We start from the raw sequence: 19718 nt of genomic DNA, 5'->3' as shown, positions 1-19718 counted from the left end.
CCTGGGCTGGCTACTGGTTTGCTATGTTTTGTGTGCTTGTCATCACCGGGACATGGTAGTTACATTCTGCACCATGTGCATATAGAGTGGGATGCGGGTGTGGTTGGGGTGCTGCCCAATTATTTGTCACCTTCTGTGCGGCTCTCCGCTGATGTTGTTTTTGCAGCCCTTTCCTGACGCAGTTTCTGTTCCTCTCTGATATTCTCACATGAGAAGAAAAAGGTGGAATAGTGTGTGGTTTTGCATCTCTGTTCCCAATAGCGTCCTGTGAACATGAACACCACTAAAAGTGAATGCTGCTGTAACTTTGAATTAAGACAAGTCTGACTAGTGCCCTGATTGTCCAGCTGACCAAACTCTGCTACGGTACGTTACATATGAAATCCCAATTTATTACTGCTGCAATTTGATTAAATATGTCTTTGATTTTTGGATGCAGTTTTAAAAAGTGCAATAAAAATATTTTTTAAACGAATGCTGCTGAATGTCCATATGTTGACCATAAATGTCTGCAGCTTGATAGAGATACCAAGGCATCTCTGAACATACAATCAATTGGGGGAAATGGGAGATCTTTGCAATACTGCACAAGTGTCTTGCATTTTTAGGCGAATTGCAATATGAAATAGCATGTGAATGATCTAAATATTTGTGCATTACTGCGGTGTTGGAGCCAAGGTACATGTCTTACAAAATATCTAACCAAGGATTCAGATGAAATACAAGAGTTTTTAGACATTGTAACAGACTAAAAGGGCTTATTTAGAGATTGGCGAATGGAATTCTACATCAAAACATGGAGGACAGCCTGTTCACCAAATACAAGTGCCAAAGGTGGATCACTGAAAGAATATCGAAAACAGAAATATATTGTGTGGACATAATATCGTGTGAAAATTATCAGAGCCAAAATATTGAGAAGGTAAGTGCAAATAGGTATGTATAGATATAGATTTACTATTCTTAACTCCACATCTACGTACCTTAAAAATATATAGATCGTCAAGGTACATATATATGGACTTATATATAGCAAAACTTTGATTACCTATAGAAACTTACCTTCACAATATTTTTGTCCTTGATATTCTTGCCACAATATTTTGGCCCATGAAATTTCTGTTTCAGATATGCTGTCTAAATGCCGCCAAAGGTTATAAAGAACCATGGCAGTGAGACATGGACATGTTTTTGACGGAGTATCCCATTTGCCAAACACTAAATAACGCTACATTCTGGTATTTGAAGAAAGAGTAAATATATAACTACTTGTATTCATACTTCAAACACTGCCTCGTTCTGTAATGGAATTAAGTGTTAAATAAACATATAAGATAAAATATTATACATTTGTGGGGCGAGGAAGAGGTTGAAGATACCTGGATCTATTCTGAGGAAAAGTTAGTATGCAGTCCTGAGGGTTCCGTTTTTTAATCCAAGGGTGTTAATATTTAGAGACACACACTACTAGTTTAGAAACAATATATTATAATCCCCAACTTCTAGCAAATGAAAACAATGCTATTGGCGATATTGCGTTAAGTTACTTGCGTTCTGTAGTTGGAATCTCTTGCTGAAGGTAACCCTCAAACTATAAACACACCTTGACAGTATGGAGATCGTCCTCAGGGAAGTTAGAAGCTAGTTATTATTTGGATGTTTTTGTTTCAGTTATTGTTGAGGAGTGTTGGCACAATACAGTGAACCTCAAGACAAATTTGGACAAGATATTCTAACTAAGAAATATTTTAGAAATAACTAATGTTCAACTTTTTCAATGTAAAATGAGCTTTCCGAGTCTCAAAGAGCTAAATAAATGTTCTTTTCAATTAATAAGAAGCCAGGTTTTGAACTACTTCTAGAACAGAATGGGGCTGAAATACCTCTCTGAGTTTGGAAGAAGGGGATTCTATAAAGCAACTCTACAGACCATGAAGTTTGGGCTGCCTGAAAGGATGAATGGTAGCTAATTGAGTAACGAACTGGAAGAACAAAGGGGGCAAAAACTGCTAAACAAACAGAAAGGTAAAGATAAGCAATTTTGAAGTTGGAGTTGTGCATACAACACTGGGAACTGACTGTAGCACATCCTTTGTGACTGGATATAGAGGCGAGTCTAATGGCGAAATAGAAATACTCCCCCTAACATTCATAACTGGAAACTTTATTGGAAGTGTCATAAATAAACCAACAAGAGTAATGTTAAAGGCGTATGGCAGGGGAGTGGACGAATCAACTTTGAATTTTGGAGGATGCAGGTACAATAAAAAGTATTATGTGAAAAAAGAAACTGAAAGACCAGACGGCAAAAATACACTCAAAATGACCTATGCCATAACACCAGCCCTACATAAATATATGCATACAAAATGATCTACCCTTTTATATGCCAAAATCCGGGCAGACTAACTTACCACATACAGTGGACTGTGTTTACTTACTATTCTAATACTGTAGCAGCATATTTTTTGGGGAAAAGTCAGAAAGTGGGTTTAGGTGCGAATGTTCTCATTTCACAAGCAAAAATGCATTTACTTGGAAAGTGTAAACGTTCATTCTAATTACCTCATGTATAATGAATGCCAAATTGTAGGAAGTAATCATACTAAGGCATTGGAAACATACAAAGGAAATAATAACATAGGGACTTAAATTAGCCCAACTACTGATGCCATATTAAAATTGATTTATAGAAAAGCCTGTTTTTCACATTGATCTGATGTTTTGCACAAGATGCTTTTCTTCCTACTGCTGATGCTTTTACGTTTCAGAAGCCTTCTGTTATTTAGTGAATAGATGTTTATTATGTATTAGACAACTGACAGTGGGCTTCTCACCGGGAGGAGAGGAGATGGCAGAAAATGTGACTCGTGTGAAGAACTCACGTAACCGCAAGCTGTGATCGAAGTAACTTTTCAAGGACGTGATTCTGTAGCCTATTGTGAAGACGTGAAAACCTAGGGAGTTTATCTACTTCCAGGGTTTGCTGAAATCCAACTAGATGTCGATATGGGAAATGCATTAATCGTTGCAACCTATATTTTAGGGGAATTATATCAGCTTGTGGCCCTAGAGCAGCTAGGATTCTTAGTATTACCTCTCTTCAGGAGAGATCCCCTTTCTGCCCTTCTCTTTTCCAGAGATGGCTGTTGATTTATAACTGATAATACTTTCTAGCTTCCAAGATTCTCTATTGCGTAAAAGCTAAGGCTTTATACAGCAATATTCCCATTCTCTCATCAGAACTCTTCCAATAGGGTTTCTGAATTGAAACCATTTCTTGCTCAGTGAAGAAACTGCCATTCTCATGCGTTTTCTAGACTAGGGAATTCCTTTATGGAACACGCTTGTTGTATTATCTCTATTTTATTTGTAATACTCACTAACTTGGTATTTCACTTTGTTTTGAAATGCCGACTAATGGATTATTTGAATTTGTAACAATGATGATTAAAGGATTAATATTCACTGAATAAAGCAATGCAAAATATATTCATTTGTTAATAAAACCCTTCAACACACACTATCTCTCTTTATTAATTCTTGTGAGGTGTCAAATGGACTTCACTGTTCATGCTGTTTGAGATAAGTGACTGTTCCTTCTCAATTCTCCTTGTCGACGAACAAAGGTCCACACGACCAATGGTGGGGGTTATTTAATGATCACACCTGAAGACTGAGATTCAAGAATCCCCACTCCACCAGGTGCATGTCGAAATTTTTGTGGCAAATAAATAAGATAGTTTGGCACTAGATGTTTTGGAGTCTGTCTTTGCAAACTTTGGTTTTGGAACAAGCGTTTTTACACATTTCCTGAAAGAGTGAAACTCCATTTCACAGCAGATGCAGGTATGATTCAATTAGGTTTCCAGAAAGTTGTGTAGGTTATTTAGCAATAGCTTTCTGCCAGCAGTTTCATCCCATATCCTGAAGGACTCCTGCTGGATGAAGTCATGCCATAGTGCATGCTGTTTCTTTGCTGATGGTTCCTTGCCTGTTCTACACCTACTGTTCATTCAAGAGAAACCATAAGGAATGTTAGAAAATGTGTTTCATACACCGGTGAATGTTTTGGCATCAAGGTATTGTTCTCTTAGTTTTCAGGGGTGACTGGTGTAATACTCGGTTACAAAATTTTGTTTGTACCAGACATGCATAGTCAACAAAATATATATACTTACAATTGAGTGATTGGTAGAGATTATCACCAGGGCATTGAATCTAATTGCCGCTATGTTGACAAGTATGTATTTTATTGAGTTTAACAACAGATAGCAATAGGCATTTTGATTAAGCATGGTGTACAGTGCAACAGTAAAGAATGTCCACAATGCATGACTCGCGCCAAACCTGAAAAAAGGAGACAAACAGGGAATCGGGGAGGTTCAGAGACGAGGGCGGTGTTGTAGTTAACAACGATGTTAAGGAGTATGGGGGCCGATGGGGCTAGGGCGCTGGGAGGGGGATGCCATGGACCTAACTGGAAGGGGGAGGAAGCACCGCTGGAGTCCAGCCAGGAAGAAGGGAGGCGCAGCGTGGGAGGAGGCCACAACGCATGACTCATGGAGGCAGTAGATCGTCCTTATTGAGGGTGAAATGTTCGAGAAGGGTATCTCACGCTGGGGAGATGGGGTGCCTACAAACGCGCCAAACCTCCTTGAGTCATGGCGCCAGGAGAAAGGATAGGCTAGCAAAACGCAACCTGACCACTACGCGTTCCCATGTTTAAAGGTACTTAGCGAGTGAGCTTCCCAAGTTTCGATGTCTGGGAGTGTGGTTACTTCGAGAAGCATAGTGTGAATGGCTTGCCAGTACTGTGAGAGAGTGGGGCAGGACCAGAGAATGCATTGAAGATCAGCCGGGAACTCCTGACTGCGAGGGCAGCTCAGGTGAGCAATGGGAAAATAATGGTTCCGTTGATGCGGTGTAAGGTATGCCCTGAGGAATATAGGAAACTGGGCATTACGGGAGACTTTATGTCGAAATTGGAGGGCTGTAGCCCATTCAGACTCATTAAGCAGCCAACCAATATCCGAAACCCATTTGTCTCAGAGGGAAGTAAGCAGGGCTACTGTATTATCCCGTATAAGTCTGTAGAACAACGCGGCGTTCACCAACAACGTGGCATTCCGCCCCCATAGTGAACAGTGTCTAAAATACTGTATGGGTGGCAGGCTCAGTGTCCAATATGGACCACTGTCTACAGAAGACATGCTGTATTCAATGATACTGTAAAAATTGACCTCCAGGTGTCAGAGTCCGGGTTCTTCACAGAGGCAGAACGATGCTAGTTCCCAATGCCCACTTCCCAGAACCCACTGCGGTTCAGGCAGCTGTTCCAGAAAGGGGGAAAGGAGATTTGGACAGAGAAGAGACACTCCGACTACTCCTGGACTTCCTCCGCCTGCCTGCCAATTCTTCAGGTTTATTCTATGGCTGGATTTGGAGTTCACCTAATGCACACAAAAACAGCACCTAGTAAATCTCCCTAAACATTGCTATAATTGAATATATATTCGCTAGGTTATCTTGCCTATAGCCTTTATCTTTTCCCCTACCAGGTTCTGCTGGAGTCTTGCTTCTCTTCTTTATTACAGCTGCTTCAGTTTTCTACTGAGGGACTGAAGATTCCTGCTGTATGCTTGAGCGTCTTGCAATTATTACTCCTGGGTTGAGCAGGTAGAATTACTCAACCGGTTGTTACTGAGTAGTTCCTTGAAGATGAATTGGGATGACAATGTTCAAAAGTTATAGTTCTTATTGATGCGCGCAAAAGGAACAAGGTGGGTAAAAAGGGGAGGAAAGAATAGGAACAGCGCAATGGCTCAGGACAGATGAAAAGATGAAATCCTTTACTGGAGTGACCTTACTTGACTGGTGAAGAAGTTCAAATCCTTCACGGTGAATTCTGAGGTGAGCCCGTCACAGGATACACTGTTGCAGAATGGACTCAGCAAAAGACTGGCTCTATAGCTGGAACCCAGTCACTGGTAGTTTTTCAGGTTCTTGCTGGATATCGAAGTCTACCACCAAGAGGAAGCGTTTCTATTTCACGCCACCCTAGTGGTAACTGCTGGAAAAGGGAACGTCCGTCTTCTAAGACGCGACGCGCCACACAAGGACTGAATGCTTAGAAGTTCTGACGGAAGAGTTACTTCCCAACTGCCAAACACAGAGTCTAAGCGGGACACGAACTGAGGGTCACGGTCTGAGATCACTACCTTAGGAATTCCATGAATCTTTACTATGTTCTCACTAAAGAGTCTAGCTAATTCTTGGGCAGCGGGAACCCCTTTTACCGGGACAAAATGGCTCATCTTGGTAAAGGTATCTACCACCACCAGTATTGTGTTGAACCCTCGACTCAGGGGCAGGTCAACAATTAAATCCAATGTAACAGTGTGCCACGGATGCTTAGGAGTGGGTAGAGGTTGCAAAAGCCCCCGAGGACCCTGTCTACTGGACTTCCCCCGTGAACAAAGCTCACAAGACTCTACATAGCGTTTGATGTGAGAAGTCATTTTGGGCCACCAGAAATAGCGTTGAATCAGATCTTGGGTCTTAAGTGTCCCTTTATGTCCTGCTAAAGGTTGATCATGGCAGTCTTTCAATGCTTGTTCTTGAAGTTCTTTGGTGGGTAAATACAAAACGCCGTTATGATAGGGCAAGGAGTCAATAATTTCTCTGCCGCTCTCCAATTGTACCCATTCCTTCATCTCTACCTCAGGCATCCATTTCCTGACTTCTTCTTTGTAATTGAGCAAAGTCAAGGAACATACAAATTTAGTAGTTGGAATGATTGGCTGTGGATCCACTGAATGTTCGGAAGCCTCAGTTTGTATCCTGGACAATGCATCAGCTTTTCCATTCTTGCTCCCAGGGCGATATGTGATCACAAAATCGAAGTCTGCAAAATAAAGGGACCAACGGAGCTGTCGAGGTGTTAAAGTCTTAGCAGATCTCAAGAACTGAAGATTCTTATGGTCTGTGAACACAGTTATTGTATGTCTGGCTCCTAGCAGATAATGTCTCCATTCTTCAAAGGCATCTTTCACAGCTAACAACTCCTTCTCAGCCACAGTATAGTTGACTTCTGCGGAGTTCAACTTCCTAGACCTAAAGGCCACTGGATGCAATAGTCCCCGTAGATTTGTGTCGCTGGGATAAAACTCCTCCAATCGCTTGATCAGATGCGTCAGCTTCCACATAGAAGGGTTCAGTGGGGTCTGCATGAAGCAAAATCGGGGGTGAGGTGAAGCTGTTCTTTAAAAAAGCAAAGGCTTGTTCGGCTTCTTCTCCCCATTGGAATTTGACCCCCTTTTTGAGGAGCTTGGTAATGGGAATGATCTTCTGTGAAAATCCCAAGATAAATCGCCTGTAGAAGTTGGCAAATCCCAGGAACCGCTGAACCTCTTTTACATCTTTGGGAGATGGCCAATCGATGACGGACTGAACCTTCTTCATATCCATAGTGATTCCTTCTGGAGACAGGATGAATCCAAGGAATTCTACAGACTGCATACTAAAAGCACATTTTTCCAATTTCACGAAGAGCTGATGTTGACGAAGTCTCTCAAGGACTGATTTAACATGCTGAGTATGTTCTCGTGGATCTTTAGAAAAGATTAAGATGTCGTCTAAATAGACCACAGCTATTTTATCAATCAAATCTCCCATGATGTCGTTGATGAAATGCTGAAAAGCTGCAGGGGCATTACACAGACCAAATGGCATCACCTGGTATTCAAACAACCCATATTTTGTTCGGAATGCCGTCTTCCACTCGTGTCCTTCTTTCATTCGTATAAGGTGGTAGGCCCCTCGAAGATCAAGTTTGGTAAAAATCTGAGCCTCTTTAATCTGATCCAACAGTACTGAGATTAATGGAAGAGGATAACGATTTTTGATAGTTACCCTATTGATGGCTCGGTAATCTATGCACGTTCTCAACAATCCTTCTTTCTTAGGGATGAAAAATAGTGAAGAAGAGACCGGGGACTGAGATGGTCTAATAAATCCATTGGCTAAGTAGCGATCTAAATATTCTTTTAAGTAGACATTTTCTGCTTCAGTTAATGCATAAATTCTACTGCAAGGCAACATCGCACCCGGTTCCAAATCAATTGCACAGTCATATGAACGATGCGGTGGCAGTTTTTCAGCATTTTTCTCATTAAAGACTGCTTGAAATTCTTGGTACTCAATCGGAACCTCAGTGGCATTCACCACTTCAATCACTTCCGGACTGAAGGCCAGCAAAGCGGCTTGCGAGGGTTCCATGTTTCCGGAAGCCAAAGGGAAACAATGCTCCAAACAAAATAAAGAATCCATACCCACAGTTCGATTCTCCCAATCAATAGTGGGATTATGTATGGTTAGCCAAGGAAGTCCTAAGATGATTTGGAACTGAGGAGCATCAATAAGGTTGAATTGAATTAGTTCTCAATGTCCATTGGCTTGAACGAGTTCAACAACTTCAGTATGATGGGTGACTGGACCTGAAGAAAGATTCGTCCCATCCACAGCTCGGACTGATTCTCTTCTATCCTTTAGTACTGTTTGAATTCCACTTCTCTCGGCATACTTAAAGTCGCAGAAATTGCCTGTGGCACCTGAATCAATCATAATAGCCGCTCCCATAACTTCTTGTTCCCCAAATCTTAAAGTCATGTGCAAGATTAAATGAGGGGCTTGAGTTTGAAGTGTATTCATGACTTGATGGATGGTTGGAGTCTCCTGTTCCTTTTTCGCCATCTGAACGACTCCTTCTGCAGATGGTTTTACGCGTTTCCCGAAGCGGGACTCTTCGGTCTTTTGGGGCATTCCTTCACAAAATGCCCAGAACCACCACAGTACATGCATAACTTCTTAACTCTCCTTTGTTCTCTTTCTTCCTTACTCAACGGACCTCGTATGGAGCCAATCTGCATAGGTTCACTCTCTGCAGTTTTTTCGAAGTTCTTACTTCCCTCTGAACGCACTTTGTCAAATCGAGGGTAGTTCCAACGAAACTCTCGAAACTTCTTTTCACCTTTTCTTTCAGAGCTGCGAAAGTCGATTTCCAAAACCAGATCTATTAACTCTGAAAATTCAGTTGGTCGGTTCGGGATCTGGGCCAGCGTATCTTTAATCTCATCTTTTAACCCCCTATAGAACAGGGCTGCTCTCTTCTCTTCTGGCCAATTAGTCTCGACCAACAACTTATTAAACTGAGTCAAATAGGTAATTAAGTCTTTATTGCCTTGTCGCAGCTCCAACAGTTCATTATCCGTTGCCTGAGAAATTTTGCGTCTGTCAAAAATTCGAAGGAATTCAGCCTTAAACCGACCAAAATCATATAAGAGTGGATCATCCTGAGAGATTAGAGGCATTGCCCAATTTGCAGCATCACCACTCAAGTAAGATAGAACGAATGCCACTCTAGACTGCGTATCTGGATATAGTGTTGAGCGACACATAAAATGTAATGAACATTGTGTGAAAAAGAGTTGGGCCTTTTGGGGATCCCCACTAAACTTCTCTGGAGGGGCCAATGGAATAATGGGCGAAACTGAATGAAGTACTTGTGTGATAGTGCGTGTATTTAATTCTGAAGTGGAACTAGTTGGAACGGTTTGGGCAGAACTAGATGCTCCCCCTGGGATCTCATTAACTCTTTGGGATAATATCAAGGTCTCCTGATGAGAAGCCTGAATTTCTTGCCTTAAATTTTTATTTTCCTCACTGAGACTTCCTAACTCACGCTGAATCCCTAGCAACATTTCTCCTACAGCCTTTAAATTAAAACCCTCCGCCATTCTGCCTGGGTGAAAGAACTACGTGGGCACTTCAATCTGTCAGAGTCCGGGTTCTTCACAGAGGCAGAACGATGCTAGTTCCCAATGCCCACTTCCCAGAACCCACTGCGGTTCAGGCAGCTGTTCCAGAAAGGGGGAAAGGGGATTTGGACAGAGAAGAGACACTCCGACTACTCCTGGACTTCCTCCGCCTGCCTGCCAATTCTTCAGGTTTATTCTATGGCTGGATTTGGAGTTCACCTAATGCACACAAAAACAGCACCTAGTAAATCTCCCTAAACATTGCTATAATTGAATATATATTCGCTATGTTATCTTGCCTATAGCCTTTATCTTTTCCCCTACCAGGTTCTGCTGGAGTCTTGCTTCTCTTCTTTATTACAGCTGCTTCAGTTTTCTACTGAGGGACTGAAGATTCCTGCTGTATGCTTGAGCGTCTTGCAATTATTACTCCTGGGTTGAGCAGGTAGAATTACTCAACCGGTTGTTACTGAGTAGTTCCTTGAAGATGAATTGGGATGACAATGTTCAAAAGTTATAGTTCTTATTGATGCGCGCAAAAGGAACAAGGTGGGTAAAAAGGGGAGGAAAGAATAGGAACAGCGCAAGGGCTCAGGACAGATGAAAAGATGAAATCCTTTACTGGAGTGACCTTACTTGACTGGTGAAGAAGTTCAAATCCTTCACGGTGAATTCTGAGGTGAGCCCGTCACAGGATACACTGTTGCAGAATGGACTCAGCAAAAGACTGGCTCTATAGCTGGAACCCAGTCACTGGTAATTTTTCAGGTTCTTGCTGGATATTGAAGTCTACCACCAAGAGGAAGCGTTTCTATTTCACGCCACCCTAGCGGTAACTGCTGGAAAAGGGAACATCCGTCTTCTAAGACGCGACGCGCCACACAAGGACTGAATGCTTAGAAGTTCTGACGGAAGAGTTACTTCCCAACTGCCAAACACAGAGTCTAAACGGAACTTCTCACAGAAGATGAATTATCAGACAGAGAGAGAACTCACACGACTACTCGTCTCCTCAAGCAAATTGAAGTGCGCAGATTCACGCGTAGTCTCGCGGCTCGAAACCTATAGTCTCGCGAAAATTTACAACTGCATTAATTCAATGCCGCATCATGGAAAAGCAAGCGGCCATCTTAAAACGTGCAACTCTCTCCTAAACATTGAACCACAAGTTGCACAAGGAAGGTTTAATGAGGATTCTGGATCTCTGATGGCGTCTTACACATGTCGCACTGATTTGCTTCCTGACACCAGGGAAGGTGAAGTCATTGACAAGGAGGCCAATGGGGAGAAGCTGGCCATCACACTGTTGTAAGAAAACGATCCTACCAGGGCAGAAGTACTCGGGCCGAGTGAAAGCCAGAAAAAAGTGGAAGAACACGCAGGGGGGAGGCGGGAGCGTACAGGACTATGAGTCGGGTAAGGACCAGCATACTAGTAACACATATCTGAGCAAGGCTCACCAGGCACGGCAAACGCTGACCAAGGGGGGCTGTCTTGGGTAGCTAAATGCACTGGATTTCAGGAAGGGTGAGGGAGCATGTGTCTGACTGGAGTTCCGACAGGTTGTGCTGTGCCAGCCACTGAGAGATCCATTGAAGCTGGGCAGCCAGATAGTACGGCTCAAACGAAGGTGCACCCAGACCACGCCCCTCAACATGTAGCTGCAATTTCCACAAGGATATCTGGTGACACCTATTATTCCAGATACGCTCGCAGAGTAAAGTATGTATGTAAATCGTGAATGAACCAGTGGGGGGAAGCAACTGGAAGATTAGTAAAGTGGTAAAGGAGGCGGGGGAGCATGATCATTTTGGTTAGGGCGATCTTGCCTGTGGGGGCCAGTGACAGCCATTTCCTGTATTGGACCTGGGATTTGAGGGCCGTATAGGCCCTGCAAAAGTTGCCTTCAAAAAGATCCAATGGGAGAGTGGTACAAGCGAACCACTAAATAGAGAACCGCGCCACCTTTCCACTCCAGCCGGTGCCCCTCATCCGAACTCCAACGGGGGGCAGTGAATCACCCAAGCGAAATACACATGATTTCGCCCAGTTAACCTGCAATCCAGAAATACGAGCAAAGGAGCACAGCATGGTTCAAATAGAGGAGAGGGCCATGCAGCCATCTTAAACGTAAAGTAGTAGATTGTGCGCATAGAGAGACACTGCATGGGTCAGGCCACTGAAAGGAATGCCCCACATCCCTCCCTCCGAGCAGAGACGAGAAGCCAGAGGTTCCACTGCAAATTCAAACAGCAGTGGGGAGAGGGTACAGCCCTGTCTGGTGTCCCTCTCCACGGAAAATGCAGGGGAAACCAGTCGGCCCAAGCAAACTCTATAGAAGGGAGCATTGTAAAGTAATCTGGTATAGGACTGAAGACACTCACTCACATCACGTGTGGACAGGACTTGGAAGAGGAAATCCAATTCTAGGGTATCTAATGCCTTCCACAAATCAAGAATAAGACAAACAGCATAGGGGAAGTGAGGAGGGAGCAGAAAGTACTATAATATTTGACTGGAAGGCCCTTGAGGATGGAGGTCTCATTCCTGCCTAGTGTGCAAATGGCCTGTCTGACCTCCTGGTCTGGTTAAGGGCTCACTGAGTTCCACGCAACAGAGTAGAGTGAAGTTTCGGGAGGGAGCCCCAGAAAGAAAGGACACGTTTCTGTTCCCACGAAGCGGGTGTCGCAGCATAGACTGCAGAGTTGTAGGTAAAAAAGGCTTCCAGGATTGTCTGCTGGGTGGAGGATGGCCCCAGTAGGTGACGCAACCTCAATGATGGATCCGAAACAGATGTCCTGGCAGGCCAGCCAGACAAGGAAGGGAACACCTGGACGGATCCATAGAAGGGCGCTGTGTTCATATGCAGAGTAAGTGGTAGCTACAATGAGACCTCTTCAGCTCCTATGCAGTCGTTGTAACTCTAGCAGTGTGATGTGGGTCTCCTGGAGGATGATGATCTGGGTGTTCTGACGCTTAGCATAGGAATAAACAGTATAGCGTTTCCTCGTGAAGTGCATACCCCTTGACATTTAAGGTAAGGAGCCGGAAATGAGCCCGGGGAGCCATAGGAGGAAATAGGAAATCGTCCTCCAGGGGGACTCAGGCAGGGGTCTACTGACGAGCGAGCTAGCCATACCAGCATGCAGCGCATTGCAAAGTCAAGAAGCATAACTGCCTTGGTCAATTCACTGTGGGTAGGGGAGTGAGCTAAAGGACAATATAACATGAGAACAATCAGGATGTGCTGCAACAGCAACATATCCAAACGTTAGAGAATGGAATACCACCTCAGAAGCTGCTGTTGTGGCTCAACAGAAGGAGAAAAAATTAATTGAGAGTGTTGAGCATCCACCCAATTTTAGCAGGCAAATGAAGGCCGAGGCCTTGAGCTGTGGGATATTAGAGAGTGCGAAAGCTGGACAAGACAGTGGCGCGCGAGGAATCACGAGTGCAGTCAGGTCAAAATATGGTGTCTGCGACATAACCAGTGGAGGAGTCTGGGAGCCAAGTCGAGGACCATGTGCATCGAACAATCCTTTTTATTTAGTGTTCCCTTAATTACAATCATTACAATATGAATCAAGTGAAATAAATACATAAATAAATACAAAACAAGTGGCATCAATGAGAGACTTTTTAAAAATAGACAGCAGTAAAAACTTCCTTGCCGGATAGAGTGAAAGAGAGAGAAAGAGTAGGTGTTCAGATTCCTGGTCTATTGGCTAGGATGTTGAAGTCCTTCTTTGTGCAATGTACACATAAGCTACTTAGCCGACATATATGAAGTTAAACTGTCACTGTCCCTCCTGAAGCCATGAGCTAGTCTGGGGGAAAAAAGTGCTCGTGCAAGAGAAGGACTTGTGCAAGGGTTGTTTGGGATAGCAGTTAAAATGGTTGCCTTGCTGTGGTCGTTGTCAGTGCAAATATACAAATACTTTGTTACATGAACGGGCCCAAGTAGGGAAAGTGCTTGTGCAAGAAGGACGTGTGCAAATGACTTTTTTAGTGCAGCAGTAGACCGTAGTTGCCTTAGTCCAGTACTATAGTTGGTGTAACTGGGTGATTGCATACCCCCCATCCCCATGGGGAATAGGTGTTTGAGACTGGCGGATCTGGTGGGTTGGGTGCTTTCTTTAGGGCTCAGTGGACTCACTGGAGATACTTCACTGTTCAGGAGATTGCACGTGGGTCTCCGGATTTAGGCAGGCTATAATGGCTTGTCTGCAGGAACGCACCTTTGCCTGGTTCTAAAAGGGTTGTTGCCGTCGACAGTGCAGGCTGAAAGTGGGCCTGCAGAGGCAGATGGTGTGAAGTGCGTCCTCCTTTGATTGACCGCACAGCTTTCATGGAGCCTCTCCTTCGGCCCTTAGCCATGGTGATGCGTGCGTGTTGGAAGGGAGGATGTCTATGCGGTGATTTAAAAAGTTACCCTTAAACCTGCTACTAAAGACCTCACCCAGGTATTGCTGTGGCTTTAGAGAGATGTAACTCTTTAACACCATCCACACATGGGCACATTTCTCGAGGCATGCCCTGTCTTCTAGGGATGAGGTTAATTTTGATGTTTTATTGACAATTTCGAGGCTGGGCGATGTAGACCACAATTGTACTAGCCTAAGCAAGTCGATTAATCATTTCAGAAATTCTCTAGGCTCTGAATAGGATTTGTTGTTTATTTCCAAAACATTGTGGTTTATGGTGTTCTTGTCGGCTGACCTGAACCTGTAGCACATGTTGGTAAATTTGGAGCACCTTGCAACTGACTGTTCGGCTAGACCGGATTTCAGCCTGTTTGGGCGAGTGAGGTGTGCCTAGGGAGTTAGAAGAATTCCCTAAATATTCTTGTTTTTGTGTTGTCCAGAGTTTTTGAGTCCCTGCCCTGAAGAGCTTCCCTTCCATATGCCAGGGTTGGCACCACCTTTGCCCTTGCTATTTCTAAAATGTGGCTGTACGACAGCCTGTTCAGGTTCCTACATAGCGCCCTAAACCCTGCTGCCAGTGCAAACCCTTTCCTTTTTAGGTCTCACCTAGCGTTGCTGCGCATATGCGCAGCTCGCTCGGCGAGATTTATTGCTAATGAGAACTTTTAGAAAAAGGCTTTAAGCCCCGCCCTTCATTTCCATTGGCCAGCATCACCGTTTATGCTAAACAGTGGCCTGCCATTGGAAATGAGGGTTTTTGGTTGTCGCCCTTTGGCCTACGATCCGGATTGGGTCGCCTGCTTCACGGCTGTCATGAAGCACTTTCTTATCTTTATGGGGCCATGTGTTTGAAACACATGGCACCATAAAGACAAGAAATCCCCATGCTACGGCTGCAGCGCGGTCCTCTTTCACTTTCGGGACCGCGCTTGTTAGATGCTATCGCCTCGGGCACCTCACCCAGAGATAACACGTTTTTGAACAAAAGGAAGTGGCCGAAGACATGCTTGGAAACTCCAGTGTCCAAGTAAAGTTCTTTCTAAACTCTAAAAGGATCGCACGGCGTGTTCAGATTTATGTAGAAAAACAAACCCTCCCACCGTGAGATACTTATTGTTTGACGCTGCACAGCTCCCAATAATCAATAATCGAACGAACAGCAAAGCCAAACAAGAAGCTGATGTCATATCTCATTAGTACATCAATGGTATTTTCTGAAGAGTGGGCTTCTGTACAATAATATTCCACATAAAACAAACAAAGTATTTAATGAACACATTTCTATAGCTTGGATAGACAGAGAGTGAGTCAACCCACCCAGCACCTCTTTGGAGAAAACATAAAATAAATCTCTCGAGTGCTTGTAAAAGCACCTTCGTGCACTGGAGCTGTGCTGTGAAGGTGTGCGTGTGTGTGTGCAGCAGTGGTGTGCACACGTGCCTGCCTCTCCCTCTGTATACGCCCTCGGGTGTGTGTATTTCTCTGCATGTTTCTGCCTGGGTGTGTGCGTGCATGTTTCCAGGTATGTTTTGTGTGCACCAATGTATAAATACGTTTTGTGTACCCTAACTGCATGTGTGTGCTTGTGAGCGGTCCTTCATCTTCTGGGTGTTTGTGTGCCTTTGTGTGCTTGTGGGTCCATTTGTGTGTGCATGCATGTGTGCGTGGGTGCGTGCGTTTGTGCATGTGTGAGTTTGTGCATGTTCCTCCACACATCCCTGTCTCTGAACCAGGAAGCAGCATTTCATCTCTCAGCAACCAGTGTGAAATTATGGGATGCCTGACATAGAAACAGACGTTCATGGGGCACAGCTCTCAGGGCCAGGTATGTGCCCCACGCCCAGTAAGTACACAGACACCTCTGGTGCCAGCAGCTGCAGGGCACAGGGGAGTGCCCGGGTATTTTCTAAAGAGTGGGCTTCTGTACAATAATATTCCACATAAAACATACAAAGTATATCATGAATACATTTCTATAGCTTGGATAGACAGAGAGTGAGTCAACCCACCCAGCGCCTCTCTGGAGAAAACATAAAATAAATCTCTCGAGTGCTTGTAAAAGCGCCTTCGTGCACTGGAGCTGTGCTGTGAAGGTGTGCGCGTGTGTGTGCAGCAGTGGTATGCACACATGCCTGCCTCTCCCTCTGTATATGCCCTCGGGTGTGTGTATTTCTCTGCATGTTTCTGTCTGGGTGTGTGCGTGCATGTTTCCAGGTGTGTTTTGTGTGCACCAATGTATAAATTTGTTTTGTGTGCCCCAACATGTGTGCATGTGTCTGCTTGTGAGCGGTCCTTCGTCTTCTGGGTGGTTGTGTGCCTTTGTGTGCTCGTGGTTCCGTCAGTGTGTGCATGCATGTGTGCGTGGGTGCGTGCGCGTGTGCCCGCACACATCCCTGTCTATGAACCAGGAAGCAGCATTTCATCTCTCAGCAGCCAGTGTGAAATTATGGGATGCCTGACGTAGAAACAGACGTTCATGGGGCACAGCTCGCAGTGCCAGGTACGTGCCCCGCGCCCAGTAAGTACACAGACACCTCTGGTGCCAGCAGCTGCAGGGCACAGGGGAGTGCCCGGGTCACATGCTGCAGACAGATGCCAGGGCTCACAATAAAGCCAACCCTACGACGGTGCCAGGGACTACTTGCACGAGAAGCCACCAGTGCACGGCGGTGGCACACGCAGTGCTGCTGAGTGGTGCTAAACCCGAGCAGAAAGGGTCACATCTGCACGGAGAGGCCCTCATCTCACTGCATGTGCTTGATGGCACGTCAGACTAGCCTGTGCTGTGCGCCATGAAGCACAGAGCACACAGGGGGCACCGCTGGTCTGGAAACACCAGTGCAATACCTTTCCAGTATCGTGAGCAGGGGTTTCAAAATGTCTCTCACTGGACCGACGGCCCTTTACACATCCAAGAGAGTCTCAGTGCTGCAACCTCTGCTGAGCATCACACCCAAGTACCGCCGTGACTCGCTACAGTACCAGTGCGTCACTCCCGCTGAATGTCGCAGAGGGTCTCACTGCTGCAACCTGTGTTAAACACAAATTCTACATGTGTTTACATCTAATATTCATAGGTACTGATGTGTGTTTTCAGTATTGTACGTTATGAACTCCTTTTGCGAAAAAAACAATAACATTTTAATAAATATCTGACATGATTTTAACATGCCTCTTGCTTCTTTAGACATGACACTCTCATGGTAGATGTAGTAATCATGGGTAGATATTGTTTAACATGTGGTCCCCTTGACTGCATAGCTTTTGCAAAACAGCAAATAAGCAAAGCTGAATATTATCCAGAGATTCTTTACAACCTAGTGTCAATGCCTTTTATATATGTGTTGCTTTAAAAAACACATAAATAAAATGCATTACAATGTCAATAGCTTAAAATCTCCCAATTGCGAGACCTATTGCATTCAAATACTTGTTATTTCCTCCTTTTTGGGATTACAGTTCCCATTGCTGTCAAATGTTAGTCTGAGATATTTGTGTTTGTTTTGGCGGAGTCAAGAAACCAGTTGATTTTGCTGCTTGTTCTTCTAGAACAGTTCATGATTTAGGTTTTGTTGTTGTTGACTGTCAAGCCGTTTTTTGTTGAGTATTCTTGGGTGGCGCTCACAAGACTCTGCATCCCGACCTTTGTCCGACTGATCAGCGCCAGGTCGCCTTCATAGAGATTTGAGAGGAGAATGGATCCAAGCTTCGGGGTATGGGAGTTGACGGAAGACAGGACTGGAGGAAGGTCTGCCAGAAATAGGTTTGAAGAGATTGGGGACAAAGATGCACCCCTGCTTGAGCCTGCAGGATGTTGGAATGGCCCTGGAGAGATTAGCCCTGATGCCCAGCTTGGTTCTAACTCATGTTTGTGTGTAGATTTTCGATCGCTCTTAAGAGCACCGGTGGTGCAGACCAATGTATTAGTTTACTCCAAAGCCTGTGCCGGTTGACACAGTCGAAGGCGACTTTGTAGTCAAAGTAGCATAGGTAGACAGACAGTTTGGCTGCTTTGGAGGAGTAGAGCGGTAGGTTCAGCGCCATGATGTTTGTCAAGGTCCTGTTTTTTGTGAACCCCATGTGGTTATTTGGGATAATTGGGTTTGTATTGGCCCAATCAAGTAACGGTTCCAGTAGAATGCCGTGCAATACATAGCCTCATTGTCAATACGGGCTATCAGTCTATACTTTTCGGCTTTTGATTTGTCTCTTCCCTTGGAAATGGGTGCTATAATGGGCCCTTTCCAAGATGCTGGTATCGTGGCACCTGATAGAATGTGATTGAATAAAGGGCCATGTGCCCTGTCCATTTTGACGGATTGGCCTTATAAATGGAAAACAGCATTTACAACACAGATGGAACCATATGTTTCATTACCCCGCAATCTTACCACGCTTACCTTCACTATGCATATTTATTTATTTATTTATTTGCTGGTTTGTATAGCGCTGGAATCGACTCCAGGTGGAGTATCTCTGCGCTTTTGGAGCCGGTCGAAACAGAGGTGTGACATGCATATGCGTGGTAAAGACAGTCAGCACTTTAGATTCAAAGTGGATGGGCGGGGTGAATACAAGGAGGGAAAGAAAGGATCGGGACAGGAAGGTTCAGGTAACAGCTTGGTGAGTAGATTTGGGGGCAGGGTTTTAGGGCTCAGGGCGGAGGGGCTTGGGGTACTTTATAGGGCTCAGGCAGGGTCTCTTGCAGGTCTGGGGGCTGGGTTTTAGGGTTCTGGGAGTAGAGCTGGAGTGTAATCTTTACCACGCCTATGCCTTTACCAATCCTGCCTTTACAATGAAATTCATTGTAAAGGCATGCATTGTAAAGGCATGTGTGGTAAAGGTGCGGTTGTAGTAAAGACCACGTTGTTAAGGCATGCGATATAATCACATGTGTGGTTTCATCATACATGCCTTATAAGTGGCTTGAGGGTTTCTATTCAGGCCAGGAGCACCAGTAAATCTGCCTTTAGTTATCTGCTGTTGGACTGTTGCTTCGGCTATACTTTGCACATCATCTATGTCACTAGGCAGTGCTGCTGACGTACCGTGCTCACTGGCTCAGGCCTCCCCTGGACATACTGATGAGTCCGCTATGCTTGCTTTGTTATTTAAGTTTGTGAAAAGGAAGGTGGCCCAGTGATTCATCATCTGGCGAGAAAATGTGATGGTCGTGTTTGTCTTCTGAAGATCCAGCACTAACCCGGAATGATGCAACAGCTTCTATTGCTCATCGGTGGTCTTCGATGAGTTGTTCCAAGGAGGGAGAATGCGTGGGCCAGGATGTCCCTTTCCATTCACGGTATCGTTGGCAGCACCCTGTCCCCGATGGTCTGGGCGGGCGCCCTCACTGGTCGATGATGGGCTGGCCTGGTGTTGGTCAATACAGTCCCACAAGTCTGGAGAATCTTTGAAAAAGAAGGACTTTGCGTCAGAGAGGACCTTAAGATGGGCCTCACAGCAGGGAGAACTGTAG

The 19718-nt window shown here is 44.7% G+C and overlaps 1 protein-coding gene across 1 annotated transcript in view; it reads right to left on the bottom strand.

Moving 5' to 3' along the window:
- The window catches only part of LOC146857201 (uncharacterized), a 215697-nt gene that overhangs the window by 93624 nt on the left and 102355 nt on the right, over window positions 1-19718 (bottom strand). The gene's annotated exons all lie outside the window — the stretch shown is intronic.

This window comes from Triturus cristatus, chromosome 3_2, assembly GCF_964204655.1.
Source record: "Triturus cristatus chromosome 3_2, aTriCri1.1, whole genome shotgun sequence".
In the NCBI taxonomy this organism is placed as follows: Eukaryota; Metazoa; Chordata; class Amphibia; order Caudata; family Salamandridae; genus Triturus; species Triturus cristatus.
This window is presented reverse-complemented; position numbering and strand designations above follow the sequence as displayed.